At 40.7% G+C, this 7,356-nt stretch overlaps 1 protein-coding gene across 1 annotated transcript in view; it reads right to left on the bottom strand.

Moving 5' to 3' along the window:
• The window catches only part of LOC118336472, a 744,338-nt gene that overhangs the window by 166,346 nt on the left and 570,636 nt on the right, over positions 1-7,356 (bottom strand). The gene's annotated exons all lie outside the window — the stretch shown is intronic.

The raw sequence follows: 7,356 nt of genomic DNA, 5'->3' as shown, positions 1-7,356 counted from the left end.
ACACCTGGAAATTGATTGAAGTGACCAGATATCCTGGAAGTTGTCCTAACAATTAATCGTTTTTGCGCAGGGGACTGATACGATTGGTGACACCTCGCAGGAAACTACGATTTAATTGAATTTTCAGGGTTTGGTCGAATTTGCGTTAATTGTTGCGATTGCAACATTTCAACATCCTGGAGGGCCTGAATAATTGCTTAGACATTTCACTCAAAAGTACAAATATCAACCTGATCATAGGATCTAGGAACCATAAATGTCTGCACAAAACTTCATGGAAATCCAGCAAATAGTTGGTCAATAAAAGACATAAAAACATCCTGTCCATATAATCTAATCAAAAGAACAAATTCAGTATTAGAAATTTTGTATTGCCAAGATTCCACATGTCAGCTCTCTACACTTTGCCTGAAGTGCATGAATCATTAATTATTCCTCCTGGACTTCCTGTAGAGAGCAGCTCAACTCGCAGTATGTCACCTCCACTGGCTCCGACAAACCGTTGAATTTAAAATGCAAAAATCAGTCTGTGCATTATTGGCTGTTCAGTTTCAACTCGTCCAGAAACTCATCAGGAAACTGTTTACTGAGCTCATAAATCAAGTGAGAAGTCAGGTAATTTCTCCATAAGACTGAATGGTAATCTGTGTGCTATTGCAGCAAATGTGCTGCCCCCACTGGTCTTTACACAGAATCAGGTTTAAGACACTTTCCAAATGTCAACTTAAAGTTTCCAAACCCTGGAAGCTCTGTTCATTAATAGTCTGGTCAATGGTTAAATTACAAAACAGAAACAACTTCTTTTTGCTTCCAAGTCAGCAATGTTGTTAAAGAAGTCTGTGATAATTGAGCACCTTCCCAGCCTTCTGTCTTTTAAAGGAAAACAGTGGTTGCATAAAGGATTGTTATTTGCTTGTGTCTTTGTATCACCAGGAGAAGTGTCTGTATCGTAATTACATGCATGGACATTGATTTAATGTTAACAGCAGTCCGGCTGCAGTTTGCGATTTACAGTTTCTTTTTTTTTTTGAGTGCATTTAATTATTGACTATTGTCCCAATGTTTTTCTGTATTATTTGTATTTCTTAGTGTATCCACTGTACAGCATTTGGTCCAGTTTATACCTGTGTTGTAAATTGTGCTTTATAAATTAAATTTACCTTATTACTTACTTACTTACTTAATTACTTAATTAATTATATGACGGATGCATAGGTATAAAACAAAGACATTTAAATAATTGCTTCAACAACATTCAGGATTGACAGAATTTACTGGGCTCATTTGGACAGAGCAGCTTGAAACGAGAAGAAAACGTTTCTTTTGTGATTTTCCAACAAAAAAATAGTGAGGATATGATCTCAGTGTTGCACAGTGGGGAAGAGTCTTTGGGGAAATATCAGTCTGTGCCTATCAGTCTGTGGCTTTTGTGTAGCAGGCTGCTATCTGGCTCAATGTCATCGTGTGCTCTGCCTATGACACAATGTTGACGTCAATGCTTTCTGCAAGATTTGATTTGGCAGAGTCCATTACGTCGACTACTTCTCAAGGCTGTACATCTATTACGTAATTCCTACATCTGTTCAAGTCGAACAAGAACTCCGATTTAATTGTGTGTTTTGCCTTTAAATCACTTACTCTGTTGTCTGAGATATCAGATCTTTGACAGTTAATTCAGTAGGTCATGCTTTCTAAATATCAATTTCTTGTTAGCTTCCAGATTTGAAGAGGCCACGTTGCTTTGAACCAGGTTTTAATTTGATGCTGTACAGCTGCAGTTTTGTGTTGTTGAGTTTTCTCCGACCTGCAGGTTCACAGGAAACACTCAAGGAGAGCGTTTACGCTTCACGTTGCAGCAACTGACGTGACGCAGCTGAATGCAAGAAAAATTTCATCTTCAACAACAGTATAGCAGTATAGTAAATGGTACGAAAGTCAGAGGTCAGTGTCACAAGGCTGTTAGAGAAAATGAAATATTCTCAACATGGGCAGGACAGTGGATAGGTAAAATGTCAAGGAGAAATAAAGTAATTATTTTTTTTCCCAGTGAAAGCTCCAGAAAGCTTGCAGTGAGTGATGTTTGTGAAGCTGTTTATTGAGCTGTGATGATTAAACTTTGTGCTCCTCTGGAGGCTGAAAAGGAACGAAGGTCTGGAGGTAGAATAGAATAGAAAACTGTAGATGAATGAGCAGCTGAGCAGAAACTTTGGCTCGGTCATTTTATTGTGTGCAGTGTGCTTATACTGCAGCAGGGCTGTGGTTAAAGGTTACTGACATTATCTTCTTGAATAATTGTTTCATCCATAACGTGTATGTGTGTGCTATGTTTTCATTAGTGTATAATCACCTGAGAATAAGAACTGTTGTGTTGTTGTTGTTGTTGTTGTTATGAGACGTTTTTTATATCTAAAGACGGCGGGTGGAGGCCGCCATTAGAACCGCCATGTTTCTACTGTAGCCCAGTAAGAACAAACCAAACGCTGGCTGTAGATTGGGCCGTTTGTGTTGTCCTTGGAAGTGGAGGGTGAAGCGAGGGAGTTGCAACCTGCAACTACAACACTAGATCCCACTAAATCCTACACGCTGGTCCTTTAAAACATTTTAGAAACAAAATTCTGGTCTGGTAAACAGCTGGTCTGAAGGGTGTCCAATGCTCCATGTGATCAATCGATCGTTTAGTCATGGCGATGGATTTGGAATAGTTTTTAAATTTGTTAAATAAAGCTTGATAAAAGAAAACGAGGACTGACTTTACGTTTTACTGACAAGGAAGTTTTAGCAACTGGAGTTTAAAACAATGAAAACATTGTGGATGTTTTTTGAAGGACTACACTGTTTATAAAGAGAAGTCTACATAGAGGAACCAAAGAGAATATATTTAGGAACTAATTTACAACACTCCATCTCCTCTCTGTGTAGTAATTGCACCTTCAATTTTTCTAAATTGTTCCCTCAAATTAGTCATATGTGCCCCTAAAATTACTTAATTGCTTCATTATCAGCTTAATTTCATCCGTCCCCTCGACACACACACACACACTGCAGCACACAGATTCAATTAAATTAATCTTGGGCACAACAAACCAAAAGTTAGATGTATATTACAGGTCATAAAAACAGCTTGGAATGAAAATGTATTGGACTTAACTTAAACATTAATTTTTAATTAAGTCATTTTGGGGTGTGATTTTGTCTTTTTGGGGGGCACAAACACAAACAAACATGTTGGACAACAACGATTCTTATTTTCAGCTGATTATAAACTAATGAAAAAACTAACTAAAACGATATTGTGCGTTAAAATAAGATAACAAATATACAGAAAATGTCTTCAGTTTAAGTCTTGTGTACAGACCTGAACCTGAACCGCAGTCTGACTTTACATGCGACACAAACAAGTAAAAGTCTGAACACAGAGAGTCCTCGTGTTTGATGAACTGGAGCCACTCTTCACTTTGTTCTCCGATGCAGAAGTTCATTTATTTCAAAACGCATCACTGCATCACAGATGTGTCACACTGCGACAGATGTTTCCAGGCTTTTAGATTTTTAAAAAGGAGTACCAGGTTTCCAAAATAGAACCTTCTCTCTGTGATCATCTATCCAAGCCGACAGTGTTGGTAAAGATACACTGGAGTGGAGGACGAGCAGCCTCAGAAGTCACTGCAATGTCTCTGTCCAGATTTGACCTTTTATTGCACACCTTCCCTCCCCTCCTCCCCCATGGGTGCTCTCCAAAGCCAGAACAGTGTGTGCCGCGGTGTGCTCGGCTTTTGGTGACCGAATCCTATTAGAAAAGCTTCTGTGGCGTCTTTGTCAACTCTAGAGAAGAACTGCCCACTTAGAAAGAATGGAACGATGTATAATTTTAATCATAGGTACATTTTAACATTGAGAGACAGAATATCACAAAAAAATCCAGAACATTGTACAAATTTTATATAGCCTAATTTATTATCATAATTTTCTCATGAAATAAGTTTTGATCCCATCAGAACAATAGGAGTAATAACTTTGGTCATAGAAACTTGTTGGCAAGCCCACAGAGGTCAACATGCTTTGTAAGATTTTCTTCCGGGGGAGCATGCCCCCGGACCCCCCAAGAGGGGTAATATCCTTCTCACCTTTTTCACCCCTGACCCGTTTTTATGCTTGCTCTATGCAGATCCTCTCCAAATCCTTAAGGTTCCGAGGCTGTCGCTTGGCAACTCGAAGCTTCAGCTCCCTCCACAGATTTTCGATGGGATTTAGGTCTGGAGACTGGCTAGGCCACTCCAGGACCTTAATATGCTTCTTTTTGAGCCACTCCTTTGTTGCCTTGGCCGTATGTTTTGGGTCATTGTCATGTTGGAAGACCCATCCACGACCCATTTTCAGTGCTCTCACTGAGGGAAGGAGGTTGTTGCCCAAAATTTCCCGGTACATGGCCCCATTCATCCTCCCCTCGATACGGTGAAGTCGTCCTGTCCCCTTAGCTGAGAAACACCCCCAAAGCATAAGGTTTCCACCTCCATGCTTCACAGTGGGGATGGTGTTCTTGGGGTTGTACTCAGCATTTCTCTTCCTCCAAACACGGCGAGTCGAGTTGATGCCAAATAGCTCTATTTTGGTCTCATCTGACCACATCACCTTCTCCCAAGCCTCCTCCGGATCATCCAGGTGTTCTTTGGCAAACTTCAGACGGGCCTGTACATGTGCCTTAGCAGAGGAACCTTGTGCATGCAGCAGGATTTTAATCCTTAATGGTGTAGTGTGTTACTGATGGTTCTCTTTGTGACTGTGGTCCCAACTGCCTTCAGGTCATTAACAAGCTCCTCCTGTGTAGTACTGGGCTGATCCCTGACCTTTCTCATGATCATTGATATCCCACGAGGCGAGATTACAAGCTGTCTGCTAAGCTGAGGATGATGTTTCTCTTTGCCACTGGCCAATGAAAAGAAGCAGCTGGTGACACAGTGGTTGTGTTTGATTTAGCTCGTAATGCTTCCTGGCATCTTCATTCATCTGAACTCTGGTCTGTGACCCAGAAATCAATTGGGGTCCACTATGTTGTAAGTGTTTCACATGAGAAGGTCTTTTACTAGACTGTTACATCCTATCAATGGGGTTTATTTATCGGTGACAGCAGCTAATCAGACGGGACAGCAGAAGTAGCAGACTGCGTGGGAAACTAACTTTTTCTAAAAGCCAGCTCCCTACCCTTCTGCCACTTCCTTATTTTCCCCGTCATGTGCATCGTGGCTCATTCATTCAGTCATTGTCACTGTGTGTGTGTGTGTGTGTGTGTGTGTGTGTAAATGTGAGAGAATATCAAAGCATTAAAATGAATGGGGTCATCACCAATCACACATACTTGGCAGGTGCATTGAGGACCTAACAGAGTGCTGAGTGTGAAGTCAATCAAATGAACATTTCTTAACATATTAATAAGGACAGACTGACATTCAGACAGATTCCTTATTTTATAGTTAAATAGTACAATACAGGATTTGACTGTTTGAATGAAATGCAGATGTAATGGTATAATGTAAATGAAGATCAATGTTAATTTCACAAATGTAGTGCAGTTTAAAGAACTGTGTGCAATCTAGGACAGGTATAACATGTAGAGCTGATGTTTATGAGAAGTCTGGAGGTGAATACTTCTGTAGTGCTTGCCAGATGCAGACTGGGTAACGGCAGCACCTCACTTCACCGATATCACTGATGCTCGTTGGATGGGTGCCAATGATGTTCTGGCCGCTGTAGAGCCTTTCGGTTCTGTGTCATGAACATCCCATGCCAAGTTTGTTTCCACTCTGGATGTTTTCTATCGCTTCTTGATAAGAGTTAACAAGAACTTGGCATGGGAATTTTGCCATAACTTTATAACTTGACACTGGCAATAGATCATATAAAACTTAACCTGCTGACGCACAAATTTAAATGGGGTCAGCAGCCCCTGTAATGCTGGAGAAGGGGCGGGTGGGGGCAAGCCCGGTGTGTAATTAGAGGTGTAGGTTTTTGTGTGAAGTGTGTGGCGTTACACTATAAACACAAGGGCTTTAAATAGAGCAGGTCATCGTATCCGTGCCTGATACTGCTTCTAGTGATCGGTGGATAGGCCTCCAAAAACCCTGACCGGAGGCACCCTTAAAATCATTAGTGTGGGAGACAGTTATAAATAGTAGTCAGTGGACATCCAAATCACATACTAAAACTCCATAAATAACTCATAATAACAATAAGACATTTTTTAGTATTGCCCCCAAAGTTATGTATGGTGGGCTTCATTTTCAGCTAATGTTGTTTTTCTAAACGTTTGCTATGTCCAGGTATGGCCTGGGGGGTCTCGCAAACAGTACATAAGAGAACCTCCACAGTTCTTTGGCCAGATTAAAACTATTGTTCGGCCAATGACTGTCTCATTCCCCTGTGGAGTCTGGCCCTGCCCGGCCCTTGGCAAGAAAGATCAAGGGTGGATTCTTGGTGCCCTGAAGTGAGTATCACAACTATGGGGCCCTGCAGGTTTTGCTTCCAGCTATAAAACAATACACCGAGCCTGATTTCAGCCTTACTTAGCCCGCCCTTCATCCCAGAGAGCAGGGAAATGACAGCCTTGCAATATTGGGCATTGTGGAATTAAGAAGAGGCTGCAGAGATAAAGCATATAAAGAGATTGGCTTTATATAAATGTTTCCTCAAGCATTGGCCTTGGACGCCTTTGTCTTTGAGAGAGACCATAGCAACATTGTCAGCAACTGTGGTTTTCTTTGGCAGAAGTTTTCCCCTATCTGTAAAGAATAACACCTAAATACTGGCCTTTTTGAGGAATTAAAATGAGTTTTTTTCGGCTGGCTGAAATGAGGTTGAATTTTTAACTTTTTCTAACATTCAATCATTTTTTGTTTAATTCCCTGAACTGTTAATTACAAATACAAAATAGAAAATACAAGTCTATAGACTTTTCTCCCAGGAAAAGCCAAGAGAAGGCTGGATAGAAAAAAACAAATACTTGGCAGCACCGCTCCTTTTTAAAAGAAGAACCTCCAGGTATGCCCTGATCCAATTTGAAAATTTGAAAGGGGCAGTTTTTTTAAAGCATTAGCCGGGCATGCCATCCTTAATTTACCATAAAAAACTCTGAAAGTTTTATTTTTCCTTTTCCGATGCCTTAGCTTCCACCATTTCTGTTTTTCCCCCTCACTAGTGGCCATCTTCTAACCCATGCTCCCTGAGGCCTAGATGGGTAAGAAGAGTAAAAATCAAGCTGGTAAGAATCGCCAAAAGCAGAAACCGGCAGTAAAGAAACCAAATGTATGGGGACTAACAGGTGGACAAAAAGATGAACTCTTAAAAACCAGTTTGGGAAATTGG

The sequence above is a fragment of the Morone saxatilis genome, unplaced genomic scaffold (assembly GCF_004916995.1).
Source record: "Morone saxatilis isolate NCDOM2014 unplaced genomic scaffold, NCSU_SB_2.0 Contig24, whole genome shotgun sequence".
Lineage (NCBI taxonomy): Eukaryota > Metazoa > Chordata > Actinopteri > Moronidae > Morone > Morone saxatilis.
Note: the sequence above shows the minus strand (reverse complement) of the source record. Positions and strands in the feature narration are given on the sequence as shown.